At 40.2% G+C, this 24,043-nt stretch overlaps 7 non-coding genes across 7 annotated transcripts; 1 reads left to right on the top strand and 6 right to left on the bottom strand.

The window, feature by feature from the left end:
• Positions 1-259: 259 nt before the first annotated feature.
• On the bottom strand, positions 260-333 carry trnan-guu (transfer RNA asparagine (anticodon GUU)). The gene has a single exon. It is a non-coding gene; the product is annotated as a tRNA-Asn (tRNA).
• Positions 334-1,405: 1,072 nt separating this feature from the next.
• Positions 1,406-1,477, bottom strand: trnad-guc (transfer RNA aspartic acid (anticodon GUC)). The gene has a single exon. It is a non-coding gene; the product is annotated as a tRNA-Asp (tRNA).
• Positions 1,478-5,203: 3,726 nt separating this feature from the next.
• trnan-guu (transfer RNA asparagine (anticodon GUU)) lies at positions 5,204-5,277 on the bottom strand. Its single transcript has one exon. It is a non-coding gene; the product is annotated as a tRNA-Asn (tRNA).
• A 1,165-nt stretch (positions 5,278-6,442) lies between these two features.
• On the top strand, positions 6,443-6,515 carry trnak-cuu (transfer RNA lysine (anticodon CUU)). The gene has a single exon. It is a non-coding gene; the product is annotated as a tRNA-Lys (tRNA).
• Positions 6,516-6,686: 171 nt separating this feature from the next.
• trnak-cuu (transfer RNA lysine (anticodon CUU)) lies at positions 6,687-6,759 on the bottom strand. The gene has a single exon. It is a non-coding gene; the product is annotated as a tRNA-Lys (tRNA).
• Positions 6,760-8,503: 1,744 nt separating this feature from the next.
• trnav-uac (transfer RNA valine (anticodon UAC)) lies at positions 8,504-8,576 on the bottom strand. Its single transcript has one exon. It is a non-coding gene; the product is annotated as a tRNA-Val (tRNA).
• A 14,763-nt stretch (positions 8,577-23,339) lies between these two features.
• Positions 23,340-23,412, bottom strand: trnav-uac (transfer RNA valine (anticodon UAC)). The gene has a single exon. It is a non-coding gene; the product is annotated as a tRNA-Val (tRNA).
• Positions 23,413-24,043: the final 631 nt, after the last annotated feature.

The raw sequence follows: 24,043 nt of genomic DNA, 5'->3' as shown, positions 1-24,043 counted from the left end.
CTGACCTTTGACCCCTGGCTATCTGTGATCTCATTCTATATGGAGTTTAGATATATGGTGAAGCTATTCAGCAACTGATGATCACAGGCCACTGACACCCATTTTACTAGGATGGAAAATATAATACTCTTCCTGTTTTACATTCAACAACTCACCAATCACGTCTAAAAACAGGATACAGGAGAAGATACACACGGAATCAAATTTACACTACAGGAAAGTCTTCTGACATCACAGAGCTCAACAAATGGAAAACACTCGTCCCTGGGTGGGCTTGAACCACCAACCTTTAGATTAACAGTCTAACGCGCTAACCAATTGCGCCACAGAGACCAAGCTGCTAAGAGCAGGACACACGTGGAACAAGGATCACGTTCATTTCATGGCAATCACTCCGCAGTTACATGGTTGCAAGAATTCTATCATCTTATCCGGACAGAGAAATATTTAGCTTTCAGTCATAATTGTATAGCAAAACAGAGGGGTAACATCCAGATCTGAACAGACGTATATACTACATGGTTTATCTTAAAGATATATTTTATCTTTAAATACTATCAAAACCCCAAAACTCCCCAAGGCAGCCTGAAAAGTAGCAGAGTTTGTCGTTAGCCTCTTACCAATAAAATACTCTGAAAGGGACTGAATACTCGCTAAATATAGCGTCAAAGTCGCTAAATTGACTCTATACACTAATTCAAATTGCACAAAGTTATACAGTATACGGCTATCTACTCACTGCTCTAGAATCTTGGAAAAAACATCGCAATTCAAGAGGGGTGCTAAGAAAGCAATGCCAAAACCGGACGACGCTGGGCCAATTGTGGGCCACCCTATGGGACTAACCAATCACAGCCAGTTGTGATAGCCTGGATTCAAACCAGGTTGTCTGTAGTGACGCCTCTAATTTCATTTTGGGCTGGGTAAATACAAGTGAATTTATTCATGAAAGTCACCTTGTCTGGGAGAAATTTACACAGTTTAGAAAAATGTCACGCCGGGGTAAGCTTACGCAAAACACTGACTTTATTTGAAGTATTACCAAAATCCCCATTGGGAAAAATGTATGGTCGAAAAACAATTGTAACCATTTTCATGTTTGACTGCTAGGTTTTACAGGTATTATGACTCATACCGTGGTAATCTATTATAGATTCTTAATTGAAGGTCCCTTAGCCAGATCGATAACAATGACATGGTCCTTTGAGTGAGATTTATATTTTCAAAACAGAACGGTCAAGATCTACAGTAATAAAACAACAGAACTTTGCCACCACCCTCCATTTGACAAGTGGGTTAAACGACACTGTAGAGTAGCTATAGTGGAGTAAAGACAAGTACTGAAGGTCATTTTACAATGAGGCTTCTCTCACAAGCAGAAGTATAACGAAAATAAAATTCTTACCTCCCCGTCGGGGAATTGAACCCCGGTCTCCCGCGTGACAGGCGGGGATACTGACCACTATACTAACGAGGACTGAATGTGTACTGGAATTCTACGTATCCAGATCAGTTCAGTTAAAGCAACAGCATCTCCTTCGTTGTCTACAAAAGTACACATTTAGACGCGCATACACACACATCAGACGATCACGGTTATTTGAATATTTAAAAATCCGAACAAACCTCAGTATTCCTTTACTTGTGTGCGTGTTCATTTGACCTTTTTTTGGGGGGGGGGGGGTTAACAATGAAAACTTTTTTCTAAATTAAATGATCATTGAGACATTATTACATACAGGGATACACCGTGACAATTGAAATTCTTTATTTAATAAAACAACAGTTGAACTGTTGATTTTTAGTTTTGATGACAGTGCATTGAGCTAGCGCATTTAGTCCTCCAGTCAACTCTGACAACCTATTTTCTCCACTTCAAATAGAAATGACTGTCGCGTACATCGCCACGGTTCCACAAAACCTGACCCAGAGCAATGCAAAACACTCACCAGAAAAGTCATTTCAAACAGAATCCATCAATCATGGCGAAAATCAGACTTCTCTTTCACCGTTGCTGTTGGCCAAAAACTACTGGAGAATTGCAGCCTGTCCGTTGTGGTAGCCTGCCTTTGACGTTTGTGTCATTCTGACTTGTCAAGTGTTTTTTAAATGCGTTTTTCAATGTCGACTATCCTGATAGCAGAAATAATGTCATATTATCCGAAGAGTGAAATCATTTCAAATGCCCATCCCTAACAAACACGATACCAACATGTGTCGACAAACTAGGCCTGCGCACACTTTAAACAACAAGACAAAATATATTCATTTTAATTTTCTCAAAGTTATACATGGTGATATACAGTGATTTATCACAATGGTGTTTCTGAAAATGAAAATAAGTTAAAGCAGTAAAGAAGAGTAGATAATAGATTCTGAATTTATTGTTCCTCAAACCAGATTAATGTATACATACATACACATATACAGTACCATTTAAAAGTTGGGACACACCTCCTCATTCAAGGGTTTTTCTAGATTTTTTACTATTTTCTACATTGTAGAATAAAAGTGAAGACATCAAAACTATGAAATAACACATATGGAATCTTTTAGTAACCAAAAAAGTCTTAAACAAAACACAAGATATTTTATATTATTCAAAGTAGCCACCCTTTGCCTTGATGACAGCTTTGCACACTCTTGGCATTCTCTCCACCAGCTGCACCTGGAATGCTTTCCAACGGTCTTGAAGGAGTTCTCACAAATGCTGAGCACTTGTTGACTGCTTTTCCTTCCCTCTGCGGTCCAACTCATCCCAAACCCTCTCAATTGAGTTGAGGTCGGGTGATTGTGGAGGTCAGGTCATCTGATGCAGCACTCCATCACTTTGCTTCTTGGTCAAATAGCCCTTACACAGCCTGGAGGTGTGTGGGTCATTGTCCTGTTGAAAAACAAATGATAGTCCCACTAAGCGCAAACCAGATGGGATGGCGTATCGCTGCAGAATGCTGTCGTAGCCATGCTGGTTAAGTGTACCTTGAATTCTAAATAAATCACCAACAGTGTCACCAGCAAAGCATCCCTACACCATCACACCTTGTCCTTGCTTCACGGTGGGAACCACACACACGCAGAGATCATGCGTTCACCTTCTCCTCGTCTCACAAAGACAGAGCGGTTGGAACCAAAAATCTCACATTTGGAGTCAGACCAAAGGACAGATTTCCACCGGTCTAATGGCCATTGCTTGTGTTTCTTGGCCCAAGCAAGTCTCTTCTTCTTATTGGTGTCCTTTAGTAGTGTTTTTGTTTTTACAGCAGTTTGACATTGAAGGCCTGATTCACATAGTCTCCTCTGAACAGTTGATGTTGAGATGAATTTGTAAGTCGCTCTGGATAAGAGCGTCTGCTAAATGACTTAAATGTAAATGTAAATGTATGTGTCTGTTACTTGAACTCTGTGAAGCATTTATTTGGGCTGCAATTTCTGAGGCTGGTAATTCTCATGAACTTATCCTCCACAGCAGAGGTAACTCTGGGTCTTCCTTTCCTGTGGCGGTCCTTACGAGAGCCAGTTTCATCATAGCGCTTGATGGTTTTTGCGACTGCGCTTGAAGAAATTTTCAAAGTTGTTGAAATTTTCTGGATTGACTGACCTTCGTGTCTTAAAGTAATGATGTACCGTCGTTTCTCTTTGCTTATTCGAGCTGTTCTTGCCATAATATTGACTTGGTCTTTTACCAAATAGGGCTATCTTCTGTATTCCAACCCTACCCTGTCACAACACAACTGATTGGCTGAAACGCATTACGAAGGAAAGAAATTACACAAATTAACTTTTAACAAGGCACACCTGTTAATTGAAAGGCCTTCCAGGTGACTGCCTCATGAAGCTGGTTGAGAGAATGCCAAGAGTGTGCAAAGCTGTCATCAAGGCAAAGGGTGGCTACTTTGAAGAATCTCAAACATAAATATATTTGGATTTGTTTCACACTTTTTTGGTTACTACATGATTCCATATGTTTTATTTCATAGTTTTTATGTCTTCACTGTTATTCTAAAATGATGAAAATTGTCAAAATAAAGAAAAACCCTTGAATGAGGAGGTGTGTCCAAACTTTTGACTGGTACTGTACATATACAATACATAGCTAAATGATATAGTCTGTCGAGCCAGATTAATATACAGTGGTGTAAAGTACTTAAGTAAAAAGACTTTAAAGTATGAAAATTGGGTACTTTTTTCCACCACTGGTATTTATACTTTTATTCAAGTATGACAATTGTGTACTTCTTCCACCACTGTTAATATATAATGATGATATGGTCCTTCGAGCAGGATGCTTATCTATATTCAAAAATATGTTTCTTTGAGCCAGATTTTCCATACAGAACGGTCAAGATATGCAGTAATAAAACCACAGGCCTTTGCTTTCAAATCAAATCAAAGTTTATTTGTCACGTGCGCCGAATGCAACACATCTAGTAGACCTTACAGTGAAATGCTTACTTACAGGCTCTTAACCAATAGTGCAAAAAAGGTATTAGGTTAACAATAGGTAAATAAAGAAATAAAACAACAGTAAAAAGACAGGCTAGAAACAATTGTTCAGGAGTCTTATGGCTTGCGGGTAAAAACAAGGTAGAAGCCTTTTAGTCCTAGACTTGGCACTCCAGTACCGCTTGCCATGCGGTAGTAGAGAGAGCAGTCTTTGACTGGGGTGGCTGGGGTCTTTGACCATTTTTAGGGCCTTCCTCTGACACCACCTGGTGTAGAGGTCCTGGATGGCAGGCAGCTGAGCCCCAGTGATGTACTGGGCCGTACGTACTACCTACCCTCTGTAGTTATTTATATACCCAATCGGGCCACCGCCTCCCATTTTTACCAGTGGTTTCAATGCAACTGTTCTCATGTTGTATGTTCAAACACATCAATCAAATCTTTAGATTAACAGTCTAAGGCTCAAAGCAATTGCGCCACAGACATGGAGTTGGTAGAAAGCTGACCTTTGACCCCTGGCTATCTGTGATCTCATTCTATATGGAGTTTAGATATATGGTGAAGCTATTCAGCAACTGATGATCACAGGCCACTGACACCCATTTTACTAGGATGGAAAATATAATACTCTTCCTGTTTTACATTCAACAACTCACCAATCACGTCTAAAAACAGGATACAGGAGAAGATACACACGGAATCAAATTTACACTACAGGAAAGTCTTCTGACATCACAGAGCTCAACAAATGGAAAACACTCGTCCCTGGGTGGGCTTGAACCACCAACCTTTAGATTAACAGTCTAACGCGCTAACCAATTGCGCCACAGAGACTAAGCTGCTAGGAGCAGGACACACGTGGAATAAGGATCACGTTCATTTCATGGCAATCACTCCGCAGTTACATGGTTGCAAGAATTCTATCATCTTATCCGGACAGAGAAATATTTGTTTATTTATTTGTTTTTTTGTTTGTACATTTACATTTGTGAATATGACATTTTGCCAAAAGAAAAATTAAATTAATTACATAAAAATGTTTCAGCTTATTTCTATGGTAGGTAAAGAATCCAAGCAGTACATCTCTCCACAATAGTGTAAAATCTTCATAAAATTGTTCAATTATAAATCTACTGATGTCTTGGCAGTTTTCTTACATGATTGCAGAAATTGACCCACCATCCCGTTTACTTTCTACATATACGTGATTTTGCTGAGTCTAAGTCGGAAACGGAAAGAGCAGCTTGAAATGACAACAGAGCGGAGCAACTAGGCTTTTTAATCATGCTCCCCTCACCTCTAAAATCTTCAATTATCAAAGAATATAAAACCTTCCTTTTCCCACAGTGCTGTGTCTCTGTGGCGCAATCGGCTAGCGCGTTAGACTGTTAATCTAAAGGTTGGTGGTTCGAGCCCACCCAGGGACGTGTTCTTTTTTTTTTAGCAGTAGGGTTTCATTCAACAAGTCAGGAAATGATCCTCAGATATATTTGGTCATGTATAAATACTCTACTATTGAAGTGTTACCTAGTTTGTGTTAGTAAACCATAAAACCATGTTTTTCCCCCACTGTTGACTGAAAATAAAAATCGTAGACAATAACATAGCAGGAGGGGTGGCTGCATTAAGAATAACCAAACATAGAATACTGTTGAAAAATGTGGGATTTTTTTTTGCAATGAAATCACAATTAATCCTACAACAGAGAGGACAATAATTACCACAATCTCAGCACAGATTCATTCTGATTTTAATGAGTATTTCTGAGGATAATTTCCTGACATCAAAACAACTGTTTTATGAATACTTACTGAAAAGATTGCGTCCCTGGGTGGGCCCTAAACAGGATAGTCGATTGCGCCGCAGAGACAGAGATGATCGCAAGTAGCTAAAACAAAGAGTTTTGTTTCTGGGAAAGCGCTCACGTTCACGAGGAAGTGAGGGCTTGAGGGAGTAGGAGGCGTACATAGAAAGGGCGGGGCTTAACACATCATACAGAGCCCGGCTAGCTCAGTCGGTAGAGCATGAGACTCTTAATCTCAGGGTCGTGGGTTCGAGCCCCACGTTGGGCGTTTACCTTTAATTAGAAAGTGGTTTCTCAACCTCCCCAATCGCAACATTTTGCAGCTATGGAATTGAATACCTATACATATAATTTAATTAAGAAATAAAATCAAACACTAAACACAAGGGAGGTGTTTATGTGTATGAGCACAGCGAGGTTAGAAACGTTTAAAAAATAACGCCCAACGTGGGGCTCGAACCCACGACCCTGAGATTAAGAGTCTCATGCTCTACCGACTGAGCTAGCCGGGCCATTTACAAATGAAAGGAAGAGCCTCATAAGAACATGACAACAAATACATATAAAATTCCCTAAATGTGACTGTTGTTATAATGCTTCAGTCACTCAGCATAGCATAAGAACAAGGCATATGCCATGGCAAAATGTGTCAAATTTTCTCTCAGCCCCATGGCAAAATCATTTTAATGCATTCAATATTATTATTCCAGTACTTCCGTTGTCATTGTCGGAGTGGACACAGTTTATAACTTCAAGACTATCAACTACCGAGATTAGGCTGGCAATACTAAAGTGCCTATAAGAACATCCAATAGTCAAAGGTATATGAAATACAAATGGTATAGAGAGAAATAGTCAACGCGTCATAATTCCAATAATAACTACAACCTAAAACTTCTTAACTGGGAATATTGAACCACCAGCTTTCATATGTTCTCATGTTCTGAGTCAGGAACTTAAACGTTATCTTATTTAGATGGCACATATTGCACTTTTACTTTCTTCTCCAACACTGTGTTTTTACATTATTTAAACCAAATGGAACACGTTTCATTATTTATTTGAGATTAAATAGATTTTATTTATGTATTATATTAAGTTAAAATAAAAGTGTTCATTGTTCATTCAGTATTGTTGTAATTGTCATTATTACAAATATATATATATATATATAAACATCAGCCGATTAATCGGTATCTGCTTTTTTTGGTCATCCAATAATCGGCATCGGCGTTGAAAAATCATAATTGGTTGACCTATATATTCTACATTAAATAACCGAATATGCACTGAACAAAAATATAAACGCAACATGTAGTGTTGGTCCCATGTTTTAAGAGCTGATATAAAAGATGTTGATATAAAAAATGTTCCAAATGTTCCAAAGCTTATTTCTCTCAAATTTTGTGCACATCCCTTTCAGTGGGCAATTCTCCTTTGCCAAGATAATCCTTCCACCTGACAGGTGTGGCTTATCAAGAAGCTGATGAAAACAGCATGATCATTATATAGGTGCGCGTTGTGCTGGAGACAATAAAAGGTCACTCTAAAATGTGCAGTTTTGTCACACAACACAATGTCACAGATGTCTCAAGTTTTGAGGGAGCGCGCAATTGGCATGCTGACTGCAGGAATGCCCACCAGAGCTGTTGCCAGATAATTGACTTCATGTCTCTACAGTGGGGCAAAAAAGTATTTGATGATAGGCTTTGTTACTTTGTTACTTTGGTACACATACATGTTATTCAACCATTCCACCCACACTGTGCGCTAACGAGCGTCTGCATTGCCAAGCCCTAAAATAGAAGTTGCTTCGATTTGTGGTGCAGAACGTGCTGCAAGTCCTGCCTCTCCCATTTTCTCAATGGCCTTTGGAAACATATAACCCACGTGCCAGCTCCTCATTGGTTATACCCACGTGGGTGATTGAAAGATGAGGTTGGTCGGTTGTGGTAATACACCTTATTATGAATGCTAGCTAAATAGGACAAACTAGCTAGCTAAATTGCCATACATGTTGAATGCTTTTTGACCGGTCCCCAAATGAATATAATTGGTTCATAGTTTGTTTTGATATTTCAACCTGTGTGTCGTGATCGCATTTGGAGTGGGGGGACAAAATTTATTTGCGCACAAGCGTGCCCGGTTTGGGCATGGTGTTAGACAGATATTTCCTGTCAGATCCAAGAAAAAACTGGCAACCCACAGGTTGCTAGCTTACCTCTCTAACCGCTAGGCTACCTGCCACCAAAAGCATGGTTCTACTGGGGCTCGAACCCAGGACCTTCTGCGTGTAAAGCAGACGTGATAACCACTACACTATGGACCCAGATATATATACCACCACCACGCTCAGTATCGAATCATATCACACATCCTTTATGCCTCAAAGCAGTACGCCAATTATCAATATGTGATATGGATTTTGTGGTTGTTTGGTGTGATGCTGATGTTGACTTGGTGATGTCTTGTTTGCAGGGGAAATTCTGAATAAGAGCAAAACAGTGCAACACTACAAACTACGAAGAGGAAGCTCAGTCCACCTTATTCATCGTTCCTGTGAAGAATAAGTCAACACGTTACTTATTGTTACTGTATATGCTATCATGGCTGAAGAAAGCAAAATGTATAACATTCATGTTTATCTTTATGTTAACACTAAGTGAGATAAGATACACGACACCATCATTATTTTATAGCGGCATCACTGAACAACCAGTATATAAGCTTCTACTTGATCATAACCAATGATGTATAATAGTGGGTCCCAACCAGGGGTAAACTGGTTTTGCATTAAACAACATTTTCAGCCATGAACGACAAATGGATAAACAGGTTAATGTCAAGCCCTGCATGGAACGTAGGCCTACATTGAACACCACACATTGGCTGCTACGGTAGGCTGAAAGATAGAACAGCATTCAAGCATTCAACTTTCACAGCATTCAAGTTTGTGCTCAGAAGACCTGAAAATTGTTCAGTGCTGAAAAAACCCATTACACACTACATACCATTACCACAGAGTTGTAACAAACACACAAACACAATATTTTGTGCCACTCTTTGCATGTCAATTTGCTTTTAAAAATAAAACGGGTATATTTGCTGACTTGGGACAATTGTAGGGTACTTATTCTACAAGATCATCATTAGTCTAACTCGTATAAAGCTGGAAGGTAAATAAATGCAAAAAAATCATTAAGATTTTAACTGCAAACTAGGCTAAAGTCAAACATTGGGCTTATGGGTCTACAATGGTCCCCTTGTTAGGTTCTAATTTTTCAGAGTAAATAACTCACAGACACCAGAGAAACTTAACCAAGTTGAATTCTTCCCGAAGGGTCGTTACAGCTGCAATTCAGACAAAAACATGTTCTCACCATCACAAATACAGTGGGGAGAACAAGTATTTGGATACACTGACGATTTTGCAGGTTTTCCTACTTACAAAGCAAGTAGAGGTCTGTAATTTTTATCATAGGTGCACTTCAACTGTGAGAGACGGAATCTATAAAAAAAATCCAGAAAATCACATTGTATGATTTTTAAGTAATTAATTTGCATTTTATTGCATGACATAAGTATTTGATCACCTACCAACCAGTAAGAATTCCAGCTCTCACAGACCTGTTAGTTTTTCTTTAAGAAGCCCTCCTGTTCTCCACTCGTTACCTGTATTAACTGCACCTGTTTAAACTCATTACCTGTATAAAAGACACCTGTCCACACACTCAATCAAACAGACTCCAACCTCTCCACAATGGCCAAGACCAGAGAGCTGTGTAAAGATATCAGGGATAAAATTGTAGACCTGCACAAGGCTGGGATGAGCTACAGGACAATAGGCAAGCAGCTTGGTGAGAAGGCAACAACTGTTGGCGCAATTATTAGAAAATGGAAGGAGTTCAAGATGACTGTCAATCACCCTCGGTCTGGGGCTCCATGCAAGATCTCACCTCGTGGGGCATCAATGATCATGAGGAAGTTGAGGGATCAGCCCAGAACTACACGGCAGGACCTGGTCAATGACCTGAAGAGAGTTGGGACCACAGTCTCAAAGAAAACCATTAGTAACACATACCAAATCAGAAACATATGGCCTCTGTTCTATGATCACACCATACACACTTTTATTTCCATCTCACATCACACAACAAAATGACATTCCAACTGAATCTGCTGTCTTGTTCCATGTCAGCTAGAGCAGCCTTTTGTTTCTCTACCACTTTCTCCTGATAGTTCCTAAGAGAGTGATAGCACAAGACTTGGAAAGCAACAAAAATACATAAAACATCATGTTTTTTTATGCATTAATAATATGTATGCACAATTATAATATAATAATATGCACAATTATATATGCATGACAACCAAAAGTTTGAAAACATGACAATTCCCACTCTCTCTTAGCTTGACTATGTCGTCAGGATACTTTTCTGCTGAGGTTGGCAATAATGAAAGCTCTAAAAAAGCTTACTCATGCTTTCGCCCAGTCTTCCCCGCCAGACTACATGATCCAAGAGGTGTTCTCAAGCCATGTCATTCTCACTTTGCTCCGCATCGTCTTCCTCCATAGCCACCCGATATATAAGTGTGGTAGCCTTAATCATTTTTACCTCATCTTGAGGTAACTCAACAACTGTGTATTTGTTTTAACATCAATGCCCTCAGCACATGATACCAAAGTAACCCCTGCTACTGCTCCTGACACAGATCTTACAATACCCCTCATTTGCACTGTAGTCCAGTTCCATGCTGTCTACATAGCATCCTGCACTACTAGTACTGCTCTTTCTGTTACAGTCTCTACAGTGACTGCCGTCAGAATAGCTATCGCTTGGAGTCCATCTCTTGAACTCCTATTATTTTTGTGGTTTACTGATAGGTCTAGGACTGAACCTTTCAGATACTCCCTACCTGTTTCCCAGTTCATACCCTGTTCCCTAACCACCAACATCTCCTGTGTTCTGCTGCAGTTGGTACCTGTGGATAATACTTTTCTGTGCTCAAGTTAGGTACACATCTCTCATCACAAGGCCAAGCTACCCCCCACCCATTTGTGAACACCCTTGTTACGGTGTAGACTTTGGGCCCCAACAGTTGACAAGCAGCCACATTCTGACACTTTCTGTTTACCAACACTCAGTCCCAATCTTCTGGGAGGTATGTCAAGTGTTTTTTTTGGTAACCTTTATTTAACTAGGCAAGTTTAGAACAAATCCTTATTTTCAATGACGGCCTAGGAACAGTGGGTTAACTGCCTTGTTCAGACAGATTTTTACCTTGTCAGCTCGGGGATTCAATCTTGCAAACTTTCGGTTACTAGTCCAACGCTCTAACCCCTAGGCTACATGCCACCCATGTCAAGTGTTTAATAGCTGTCAGAAATGGTGGAGAGATTAGTGGAGTTGGAAGAGTATCCAACCGTACAAAACTCTGAGTCACATGTTTCATCATCACACTCTGCAGGAGATGTGATGCTATTATTACAGCAAATGTTCCTTCTGGTGATATTGCCTCCTCTTTACAGGGATCAGTTGCTATTCTTTCAAGTGTTATGCCTTCTGTGACAAATGCATTACTGAAAGTTGACAACAGTGTCTGAAATGACAACACTATCTCTACTACTTTCACCATGATCTGGGTGTGTGTAAAGTTAAATTAATCTTCGTAATAGTCCCTATATTGTACACAACTAGCTGTCCTCCCTTTTCCACGAGCTATTTCCTGTAACAATATACATAGAGTGGTATCGTTCCCAGGAGACTCTAGTACCCACTTCTTTAGCTTACTAGCCAGACAAACTTCCGCCCCAGTTATATTACATTCTGCTCTTACAATTCCTTGTAACGTTAACGCCTTGGTTTTTGGGACTGCATAGAATGCACTGATATCGTTTTTTTCCCAGAATCTACAACTAACACTCCGTAGGACTGACCATTGACCCCTCCACCATACCATCTACATTGATGAATGTCTGTCTCTGTCACTAGTTCAGCCCCTAAATGTGTCTAAGTATGCCTTCATCTGCCCATATGCATCTTCTTCCCCCTGTCACTTGACAGTAAGAATAGTTTGGTTCCCAGGTTCCCCCCTTAGGATGTTGTCCAGAGTATGATTACTCCAACAAGCTATCTTTCCCCAGGTTCGTGGTCTACTGGTGTCCAAAACATTCCCTGACCACTTCACTCTCCTAGCTGTACTAAAGGGCATTACTGGTGAATACAACCTCCTTTTACGAGATGGCACTTCCCCACAAAATCCTTTGCTGCTCCATCGGCAGCACTGGTTGTGTCCACACTGTCAACCTCCTGAAATGTTTTAAGTTCTGGAAACATTCATCTGAAAGTTATGGACTGAGCTTTAGCTGATCTTGAACCCTGGCACATGACATCTATCTGTGGCAACAGAGAAAATCTAGTTTTGTTCTGTAAACTGTCAGTATTATTACATTCCTTCCACACTCCTGTCTGTAATAAAACCAAACCTTGTTTAGAACAACCTACGTCCAATGTGCTAGTTCTGTTATCAAGTGGCTCCACCCATATCACCATACCTTTGTGATTAGTGACCTGTCTAGTATTCCAAGCTAATAGTCAATCTATCGTCTTTACATGGTTCATTAACCATCAAGCAACTGACACTAAAACTGTGGAGGTTAAAACAGCTCCCAGACCCAACCCAACAGCTTGCCTACAGTGAACTCTACTCTTCCTCTCTCTCTTTAGCTCCGCTTCAACTCTTATGGCGACATCTAGCTCACCCATTATGCTGCGGGATCTCGCTTCATGTGAGAAGTGTGAACCCACCGAGGAGAGGCTGTGGTCTTTATCGCTGCGGGTGCTGTAAGTAGTTAGGTGTGTGGTACTGACCAACGCTGTCCCAACACCCCAGCCTGTTGGATCTTGATGTACAATCGATCTCCAGGAGTCAACCCGTACTCTCGGTTATCTCCTGGCACCTGTTCCTTGTGTGCTGCTTTCACCTGGGAATATACATAGTGCAACACATGGGTCATTTTCTGACAATATGACAACATAGGTTCTTCCATTATTGCCAAATCACTCATTTGTGGTATGTGAATAACAGCCCCTGGTACCCTCATCGGTCTGCCAGTCACCACCTCCTGTAAGCGTGAGTCCGGTAGTGGCCTTAGTTGATGCCCTCTTTGACATCAGTACAATGGGTAAATTCGTAACCCAGTCTTTCCCTTCGGTGCTTAAATTCTTGGCAAATTTCTCCTTAATTGACCGATTTTGACGCTCCGTAAACCCTGCTGCTTACGGCCTATATGGACAATGAAAAGCATGGGAGACTCCCAAAGCCTTACATACTGCTTGTAGCACTTTAGAAGTGAAATGCGTTCCATGATCGGATTCTATTGTCCGAAATGAGCCCCATCTCAGTATCACTTACCTTAACTTCTCTGGGATATGTGGGACGCTAGCGACCCACCTCGCCAACAGCCAGTGAAATTGCAGAGCACCAAATTCAAACAACAGAAATCTCATAATTAAAATTCCTCAAACATACAAGCATTATACACCTTTTTAAAGATAAATGTCTTGTTAATCCAGCCACATTGTTTGATTTCAAAAAGGCTTTACGGTGAAAGCACACCTTGCGATTATGTTAGGTCAGCGCATAGCCACAGAAAAACATACAGCCATTTTCCAAAGAAGGAGAGGTGTCACAAAAGACAGAAATAGAGCCACATCAAATTACAAAAATACTCATCATAAACATTAATCTAAGATACAAGCGTTATACATACGATTATAGATAAACTTCTCCTTAACCTATCTGGGATATTGGGACGCTAGCGTCCCACCTGGCCAAAAGCCAGGGAAAATGCAGAGCGCCAAATTCAAATAAATTACTATAAAAATCAAGCTTTAATTAAATCACACATGCAAGATAGCAAATTAAAGCTACACTTGTTGTGAATCCAGCCAACATGTCAGATTTCAAAAAGACTTTTCGGCAAAATGAAACGATGCTATTATTTGAGGATAGCACCTCCGTAAACAAAGAGAAACCATATTTCAACACAAAATGCAGAAATAAAAATATAATTCATGCCTTACCTTTGACAAGCTTCTTTTGTTGGCATTCCAATATGTCCCATCACAAATGGTCCTATTGTTCAATTAATTCCATCTATATATATCTAAATGTCAATTTATTTGGCGCGTTTGATCCAGAAAAACACAGGTTCCAACTTGCTCAACGTAACTACAAAATATCTCAAAAGTTACCTGTGAACTTTGCCAAAACATTTCAAACTACTTTTGTAATACAACTTTAGGTATTTTCTTTTGTAAATGATCAATAAAATGGAAGACTGGATGATCTGTGTTCAATACAGGAGGAAAACAAACTGTAGCTAGCTTTCTGGTTATGCACCTCTATCTAACAGTACACTTCAAGTGACCCTCGTTCAAGATTGCCGTACTTCTTCATTACACAAAGGAAAAACCTCGACCAATTTCTAAAGACTGACACCCAGTGGAAGCGATAGGAACTGCAAGAAGGTCCCTTAGAAATCTGGATTCCCAATGAAAACCCATTGAAAAGAGAGTGACTTCAAAACACCTGCTAAATAAGTTATACTCACAGACATGATTCAAACAGTTTTAGAAACGTCAGACTGTTTTCTATCCAAATCTAATAATACTAATAATATGCATATCTTATCTTCTGGGGATGAGTAGCAGGCAGTTGAAATTGGGCATCGGAATTGAATAAGGACAAGCGTAGTTGCGTCCCTGATGTGTCTGACTTGTAGCCTGTGGAAAGACCCGATCAAAATCAAATCAAATCAAATGTATTTATATAGCCCTTCGTACATCAGCTGATATCTCAAAGTGCTGTACAGAAACCCAGCCTAAAACCCCAAACAGCAAGCAATGCAGGTGTAGAAGCACGGTGGCTAGGAAAAACTCCCTAGAAAGGCCAAAACCTAGGAAGAAACCTAGAGAGGAACCAGGCTATGTGGGGTGGCCAGTCCTCTTCTGGCTGTGCCGGGTGGAGATTATAAAGGACATGGATAAGATGTTCAAATGTTCATCAATGACCAGCATGGTCAAATAATAATAATCAGAGGCAGAACAGTTGAAACTGGAGCAGCAGCACAGCCATGTGGACTGGGGACAGCAAGGAGTCATCATGTCAGGTAGTCCTGAGGCATGGTCCTAGGGCTCAGGTCCTCCGAGAGAGAGAAAGAAAGAGAGAATTAGAGAGAGCACACTTAAATTCACACAGGACACCGAATAGGACAGGAGAAGTACTCCAGATATAACAAACTGACCCTAGCCCCCCGACATATAAACTACTGCAGCATAAATACTGGAGGCTGAGACAGGAGGGGTCAGGAGACACTGTGGCCCCATGTGACAGAGAGCCATGTGAGTGCGAGGCGCTTTGGATTGCGCAGCACAATCAGGAAGAAGGGCAAAACACAGCATTCCGGGCCGCAAAAGGCAAGGATTTTTTTAGGGTGCAATACAGCCACGAAGGGGATGCTGCCATGGAAGTCAAGGCATTATCAAGTGCTTGTCAAATTGTGAATGAGAGACTATTGGAGTGTGTACAGCCTGCGCAAATAACAAAGCAGAGCTCATGCCTTTCAAGTTACTTTTTTCAAATTGTCATTAGTCGCATCAAGCAGCCTTACAATCTATTAAAAATCTAAACATCTAGTCCAACATTTGTAAAACAACTAGTTACATTATTAACTCTAGAAAATATTTATATTTTATTCAGCTTTGTTCTATTGTATTCTTCGTACTACAAAATATAAAATAATTCCACAGAATTATAAGCAAATGTTGTCAGCTAAATGAACTAGTGTGGCCCAAAGCCATTGGCGTAGCCACATAAGGACAACTAACATGCTGACTAGACCGGACACGTCGCGTGCGCGAGCGTCGCAAATTAAATGTAGAAATCCATGTTTTTCCAATTATTGCACCCACACTGCTCGCGCGAGCGTCTGCGCCGCCAAGGGTTAAAATAGATCTCATTCCTATTTCTGACGCAGATCGCGCTGCAAGTCCTGCCTCTCCCATTTCCTCATTGGTTAATAGAAGCAGGTACCCACGTGCCATCTCCTCATTGGTTATACCCATGTGGGTGATTGAAAGACGAACTGTTTTGCCGGTAGTCGTGGTAATACAATGAAAGTTTAGATGCGATCACCATATAAATTAAACGATGAAAAAGCCTGGAAGGAGGAGAGATGACTAGAAACGATTCGGTTGGCCGTTTTATGTGTGGATTAATTGTCGGAGTAGAGGTCCTTGTGCATTTCAGGTAAAATAACAACTCAATGTTTATATCCCCGGACAAATTAGCTAGCAACAGCAAGCTAGCTAAATAGGACAAATTAACGTTAGCTAGTGTTAGGGTTGTGTCAATTCGAATCTGGTATCAGGATAAATATGACAATGAGTCACCGATTGTGTATTATGTATTTGTTATAAGCAATAAGTGGTAAATGCAATTTTCGTATGTACGGGCTCTCTATCCCACCTCGCAGCGCAAACAGAGAACTGACTTGTTCCTGACAAAGATATTATAAATATACTCTGACAGAGGTAGTTCCTGCTTCCGAGCCGGCCTGTCAGAGTAGAGACTGGGCGTGGTTTAGACTCACCCAGCCTATCGTTGATTGTTGGGGCAGAGGCTGGTCCCAGCCCCCTAAGCGCTTCAGCGGTCAGTCGTTGTAGCTGTGTAGAATATACAGTTATCAGGCACCTGACTCCTGTTATCTAACAAAAGACCGTTTGTTCTCGCAACAGTACGTTCTGAATGTGCCTCCCCCAAGTCATTGCACAGTTCCTGTCTTCATGTTATATGTCATAAGGTGAACGCACCAATTTGTAAGTCGCTCTGGATAAGAGCGTCTGCTAAATGACTTAAATGTAAATGTTATTCTGTATTTTTACATCATGAGAAAGGCACATGGCCCTGAAACTGTTAACAATGTTTCAAGTCAGCCATGTTGCATAACACATACATCCACGCAAGCCAACAGCAGATAATGTTCAATCACATATATGGTAACGGGCTATAGTGCATAACACAGAATCCTCATACTAGCAAGTGCAAGCTAGCCAGCTAAATTGCCATACATGTTTGATGCTTTTCGACCTGTCCCCAAATTAATGTTATTGGTTCAGAGTTTGTTTTGATATTTTAACCTGCCTATCGTGATCGCATTTGGTGGGGGGGGGGGGAATAAATATATGCACGATAGCAGCCGGTTTGGGTTCCGTGTAATGCTATCCTAAAAGCATGCTATACTTTTCTTCTGAAAGAGTACATTTTCTTCACTTCATGCTTCTTTAGACCTGTCTAAAATAAATCATGGATTTATTGTGAAGGTGTAGGATATATTACATGGATTTATTTATTCAACTTTTTTAAATGGCTTGTAGGATGTGTGTGGGAGCCAGGAGATGCTAAATGTGTTTGTTAATTACGGTCAATTACCGTGAGACCGACAGTTATTTGCTTGACAATCACCGGCTGATGAAATTTCGTGACCACCACAGCCATAGTTGAGTCCCCGACCGAGTTCACTTGTTTGATCTCCAGATACAAAGTGAAAGTAAACTATACTGTAAACTGAAAGAGGGGAAGGGCTCAACTATATAATAGGTAGAGGCAGCACACGACACTCAACTCAGAAGAAGCTATAGACCGATAAACTTACATTTACAAGATGGGAGCAATCTACAGTTATTTCTTCCCAGAGGTAAGTAAGAAACTTACATTTCACTATTCTTACCTTGTTTATTCTGCTCTTTGATCATTTCTGGAGTTAACTAGGCTGTAGGATTGAATCTGCAAATGCATAAAGATTTACATTGAAATGAATGATTTGTTGCTTTTCATGAAGAGATACATGATCAGGAAATATGACTAACTTGTCACCAATTAGTGAAGTAACTATTGTCTGTTTTGTCCCAGTATTCAGAGGAAACCACAGTTTTCCCTCGAAGTGAGATCACTCAGGACACATTGGTTACGGACAGGTGAGCCTAGTCTCTCTCTCTCTCTCTAGTCAATCAAATGACTCTACAGTACATACGGTTACCTTGCCTAAACCCCAAAGTATAAGCGCCCTTGTCTGTCTGTCTAGCTTTAATTGTCACAACAATTAAACTTCCCTTATCTCCACCCAGGTCACCATGGCAACAATGTGATAAGGCAAAGACAGGTGATTTCGATGTTGAACCTCAGTCCAGGTGTTCAGACAGCGAGGCGGGACAATCCAATCAAAACACAATGTCTGCAACACAGGTTACAAACAGGTGAGGGCAATCATTAATATCCGAGACCGAGAGACTGAAAAACAGCTTCTATCTCAAGGCCATCAGACTGTTAAACAGCCCATCACTGACATGGAGAGGCTGCTGCCAACATACAGACTCAAATCTCTGGCCACTTAAATAAACGGACTTAAGAAAGGTATCACTAGTCACTTTAAATAGCGCCTCTTTAATAATGTTTACATATTCTACATTACTCATCTCATATGTATATACTGTTCTATACCATCTACTGCATCTTGCCTATGCCGCATGCCATTGCTCATCTATCTATATATATATTTATCCCTTTACAAGGTAGTGTGTATAAGGTAGTTGTTGTGAAATTGTTAGATTACTTGTTAGATATTACTGCATAGTCGGAACTAGAAGCATAAGCATTTCGCTACACTCGCATTAACATCTACTAACCATGTGTATGTGACCAATAAAATTAGATTAGATTTGACCTGCGTGTGACTGAAATACTCTGGTTTAAGCCTTGTAGACTCTTTTACTTTCCCTTTGAACATTGGTTTCTGTTGTCATGCAAATTCAGTACTGAGACAGACTTGGTCTTAGTTATTTCTTCAAACAATCATCTTTATTTAATATTGATTAATTATTGCAATAATGAGACCGTCAGCCCACAAGTCTTGACTGACTGTTAGGCTGAGAGTTTAGCCTTTACAGACGATGCACAGTTTTTATGTAGCTGATACCAAGATTGCTTAGTCAGTCACTTCTAACCTTCCCATAAGCCACCTTGGTTATCTACACAGGATGGTCTTTTACTTAGTTTCCCAGATGCTAAGAAGATGAGACAATGAGGCATTGTTCTTAACTCTTCCAGGCTCTCTCTATCTCGAGTCACACACACCACATCATGTCTATAGAATGCTAGCTTTTAGGTTTTTATCACCAACACAAGTCAATTGTCAGCTTCAAGCTATCTCTAGTAGAACCCATGTCCTCAACACCCAGACTAGCTGCAGGGTGGTAGAGTGGAGACCATAAAACACAGCATTAGCAGGACAGAAATATCTTACTGTTCGTTAAGTAAATCATTTTTACATATCCAACAAATAAGGTGAATACATCATTTTTCCCTCACACTGTCCACCCAGGTCACCAGGGTCACGAGGTGATAAGACTAACACAGGGAATATCCTGGGGGGATCCCCAAATGCCTTTGGTGTAAGTACCTCTGACTTTTACTTGACTGAAACAAAGACCAACTCATGGAAATGGTGTTGATGGGAGGGGGGTTTTCCCCCCTGACCAAAGTAGCTGGTTGGATAATTATTTGTACAAAAAATGTTGTTATGGTTTTATTATTTTTATATTACTAAACAGCGGGTGGCTATCCCCAAATTATATGAACCTTTTACCTTTTCAAAATGATTCAGTTCTAAAAAAATGTGGTTATTAAATATTCACGTATGTCCTTTTCATTTAGGTAAATGATAACATTGAGGATGTGGACAAGTTCAATGTCTATGTGAAATGTGCAGGAAAGACCCTGGATATGGAGGTGTTCCCTCTGGAGAAAATCACAGTTCTGCTGGAAAATGGATGTCAAAAGGCAGGGAAGAACCCCTGCACAATGCAGCTTGTTTACAATGGTATTTATCTTTTAACATTAAGATGACTTTATTCGGCAATTTCACACAAGGGCCAACCAACGAAATCTGACTTCCACAAGAATCCAACCCCTCTGAAAGACACACATCAATACACAGGTTGGTGAGGTTGGAGCAGGGGGCTGCCACACGGTGTCAGTGGAGCAGTAAAGTGCATTGCTCAAGTGCAGAAAGCAGGCAATGGAATCTAGGATTTGATACCACACTAACTAAAATGTTTTTTGTGGAAACTCATTGCCTAGACCCATTCAATTAACCTAACACAAAATAATTGATGTGTTCAATATTTACAGTAATGAGGTGACATCACCACCCATTTGGTTATCTTATTAAGTTGTAAATACTTAACTGTTTCGTGTTTCATGAACTTGATACTAAATCGCATTATGTATTCTGAACTATAACGATTGAAGTTACTTGAACATGAATTTAGTTCTAGGGAACATCAGAATTTAGGGTCCACTTTACGCGAAGAGAACAGGCTACTCAGGCCAATGGTGCTCATTTAATGATGTTCATCAAAGCTAAATCAATGTCTGCAAGATCACATCGTGATAGTATTCTACATTAAATAACCGAATATACACTGAACAAAAATATAAACGCAACATGTAGTGTTGGTCCCATGTTTTAAGAGCTGATATAAAAGATGTTGATATAAAAAATGTTCCAAATGTTCCAAAGCTTATTTCTCTCAAATTTTGTGCACATCCCTTTCAGTGGGCAATTCTCCTTTGCCAAGATAATCCTTCCACCTGACAGGTGTGGCTTATCAAGAAGCTGATGAAAACAGCATGATCATTATATAGGTGCACGTTGTGCTGGAGACAATAAAATGTCACTCTAAAATGTGCAGTTTTGTCACACAACACATTGTCACAGATGTCTCAAGTTTTGGGGGAGCGCACAATTGGCATGCTGTTGCCAGATAATTGACTTAATTTCTCTAACTTTAGCGGCCTCCAATGTCGTTTTTGAGAATTTGGCAGTACGTCCAACAGGCCTCGCAACCCCAGACCACGTACGTGTATGGCGTTGTGTGGACGATGGGTTTGCTGATGCCAATGTTGTGAACAGATTGCACTATAGTGGTAGTGGGGTTATAATATGGGCAGGCATAAGCTAGGGACAATGAACGCAATTGTATTTTATCGATGGCAATTTGAGTGCACAGAGATAGATACTGTGATGAGATCCTGAGGCCCATTTTGATGCCTTTTTTAATAAGTATCCATTTTTCATTTTAGTAAATACCTTACCCCTTATTTTTCTTAAATCTGCATTGTTGGTTAAGGGCTTGTACGTAAGCATTTCACTTTAAGGTCTGTTGTATTCGGCACATGTGAACAACACCCCCCTTAAAAGATTTAGATGCACTATTGTAAAGTGGCTGATCCACTGGATGTCATAAGGTGAACGCACCAATTTGTAAGTCGCTCTGGATAAGAGCGTCTGCTAAATGACTTAAATGTAAATGTAAATGATTTGATTATGGCCTAATTTATTTATTTAAATTCCTGTAACTCAGTAAAATCTTGGAAATTGTTGCATGTTTATATTTTTGTTCAGTATAATAGCATAGTATAACCTTACTCTACGACAAAAACAGCATTGCATTCCATCGTGAATTATAATTCTTCAAGTTTTACCGGTGAAACACCCATCCAGCATCTGCATACAAACCATTTGATCTCAATCAGTTTCATGGGGATATTCATTTAGATTTTCTTGAGTTAAACAGTGTTGTTTAGAAGTAGCCTACAGTGTTGTTGAGAAGTAGCCTACAGTGTTGTTGAGAAGTAGCCTACAGTGTTGTTTAGAAGTAGCCTACAGTGTTGTTTAGAAGTAGCCTACAGTGTTGTTGAGAAGTAGCCTACAGTGTTGTTGAGAAGTAGCCTACAGTGTTGTTGAGAAGTAGCCTACAGTGTTGATTAGAAGTTGTCTACAGTGTTGTTTAGAAGTAGCCTACAGTGTTGTTGAGAAGTAGCCTACAGTGTTGTTGAGAAGTAGCCTACAGTGTTGTTGAGAAGTAGCCTACAGTGTTGTTTAGAAGTAGCCTACAGTGTTGTTTAGAAGTAGCCTACAGTGTTGTTGAGAAGTAGCCTACAGTGTTGTTGAGAAGTAGCCTACAGTGTTGTTGAGAAGTAGCCTACAGTGTTGTTGAGAAGTAGCCTACAGTGTTGTTGAGAAGTTGTCTAGTGTTGTTTAGAAGTAGCCTACAGTGTTGTTGAGAAGTAGCTTACTGTGTTGCTTAGAATTTTTTTGCAAATGGTGTTAAACTGCAGCATAGCCTCTGTGTATTTTTCCCAGCGGCGCACAATGTTGAGTTATGACCACATAAGAGAAAAATGCAGTGTTTTTTGTCTTACAGTAAAGTTATACTATGTCATTATATTCACTTCTGTTACGTAGAATACTACTATTATGTGATCTTGCAGACAGATTTTTTACAAAATAAATGTTGCCAGCTCACTTACATGCTGACCACACTGCTCGCGTCGCAAAATACATGTACACATACATGTTATTCAACCATTGCACCCACACTGTGCGCTAACGAGCGTCTGCATTGCCAAGCCCTAAAATAGAAGTTGCTTCTATTTGTGGTGCAGAACGCGCTGCAAGTCCTGCCTCTCCCATTTTCTCAATGGCCTTTGGAAGCATATAACCCACGTGCCAGCTCCTCATTGGTTATACCCACGTGGGTGATTGAAAGATGAACTGAGGTCGGTCGGTTGTGGTAATACACCATATTATGAAAGTTAGATGCCAATCGCCATATAAAGTCCAAAGATGAAAAGGCCTGGAAGGAGAAGAGATGATTAGAAAATATTTGGTTGAGCATTTATGTGTGGATTAATTGTCAGAGTAGAGGACCTTGTGCATTTCTTGTAAAATAACAACTCAACGTTTATATCCTTGGACAAATTAGCTAGCAACAGCAAGCAGGCTAGCTAAATAGGCAAATTAGCTGGGAACTGCAAACTAGCAAACAAAATCTTCCACGCACACGTGTGTCCGGTTTGGGCATGGTGTTAGACAGATATTTCCTGTCAGATCCCAGATAAAAACTGGCAACCCTCAGGTTGTTGGCTCACCTCTATAACTGCTAGGCTACTGCCGACAAAAGCATGGTTCTACTGGGGCTCGAACCCAGGACCTTCTGCGTGTAAAGCAGACGTGATAACCACTACACTATGGAACCACATAGATTTAACTCCACCACGCACAGTATTGAATCGTATTACACATCCTTTATGCTTCAAAACAGTACGCCGATTATCTTAATGTGATATCGATTTTGTTGTTGTTTGATGTGATGCTGATGTTGACTTGGTGATGTCTTGTTTGCAGGGGAAATTCTGAATAAGAGCAAAACAGTGCAACACTACAAACTACGAAGAGGAAGCTCAGTCCACCTTATTCGTCGTGCCTGTGAAGAATAAGTCAACGCGTAACTTATTGTTACTGTATATGCTATCATGGCTGAAGAAAGCAGAATATATAACATTCATATTTATCTTTATGTCAACATTAAGTGAGATAAGATACACGACACCATCATTATTTTATAGCGGCATCACTGAACAACCAGTATATAAGCTTCTACTTGATCATAACCAATGATGTATAATAGTGGGTCCCAACCAGGGGTAAACTGGTTTTGCATTAAACAACATTTTCAGCCATGACCTTGTCTGAAGGACAAATGGATAAACAGGTTAATGTCAAGTCCTGCATGGAACATAGGCCTACATTAAACACCACACATTGGCTGCAACAGTAGGCTGAAAGATAGAACAGCTATTTTCCATGTTAAAATGTTATGGATGCAT

This window comes from Oncorhynchus nerka, linkage group LG12 (assembly GCF_034236695.1).
Source record: "Oncorhynchus nerka isolate Pitt River linkage group LG12, Oner_Uvic_2.0, whole genome shotgun sequence".
Taxonomy (NCBI): domain Eukaryota; kingdom Metazoa; phylum Chordata; class Actinopteri; order Salmoniformes; family Salmonidae; genus Oncorhynchus; species Oncorhynchus nerka.
The sequence above is the reverse complement of the archived record's forward strand: the minus strand, read 5'-3'. Positions and strand labels throughout refer to the sequence as shown.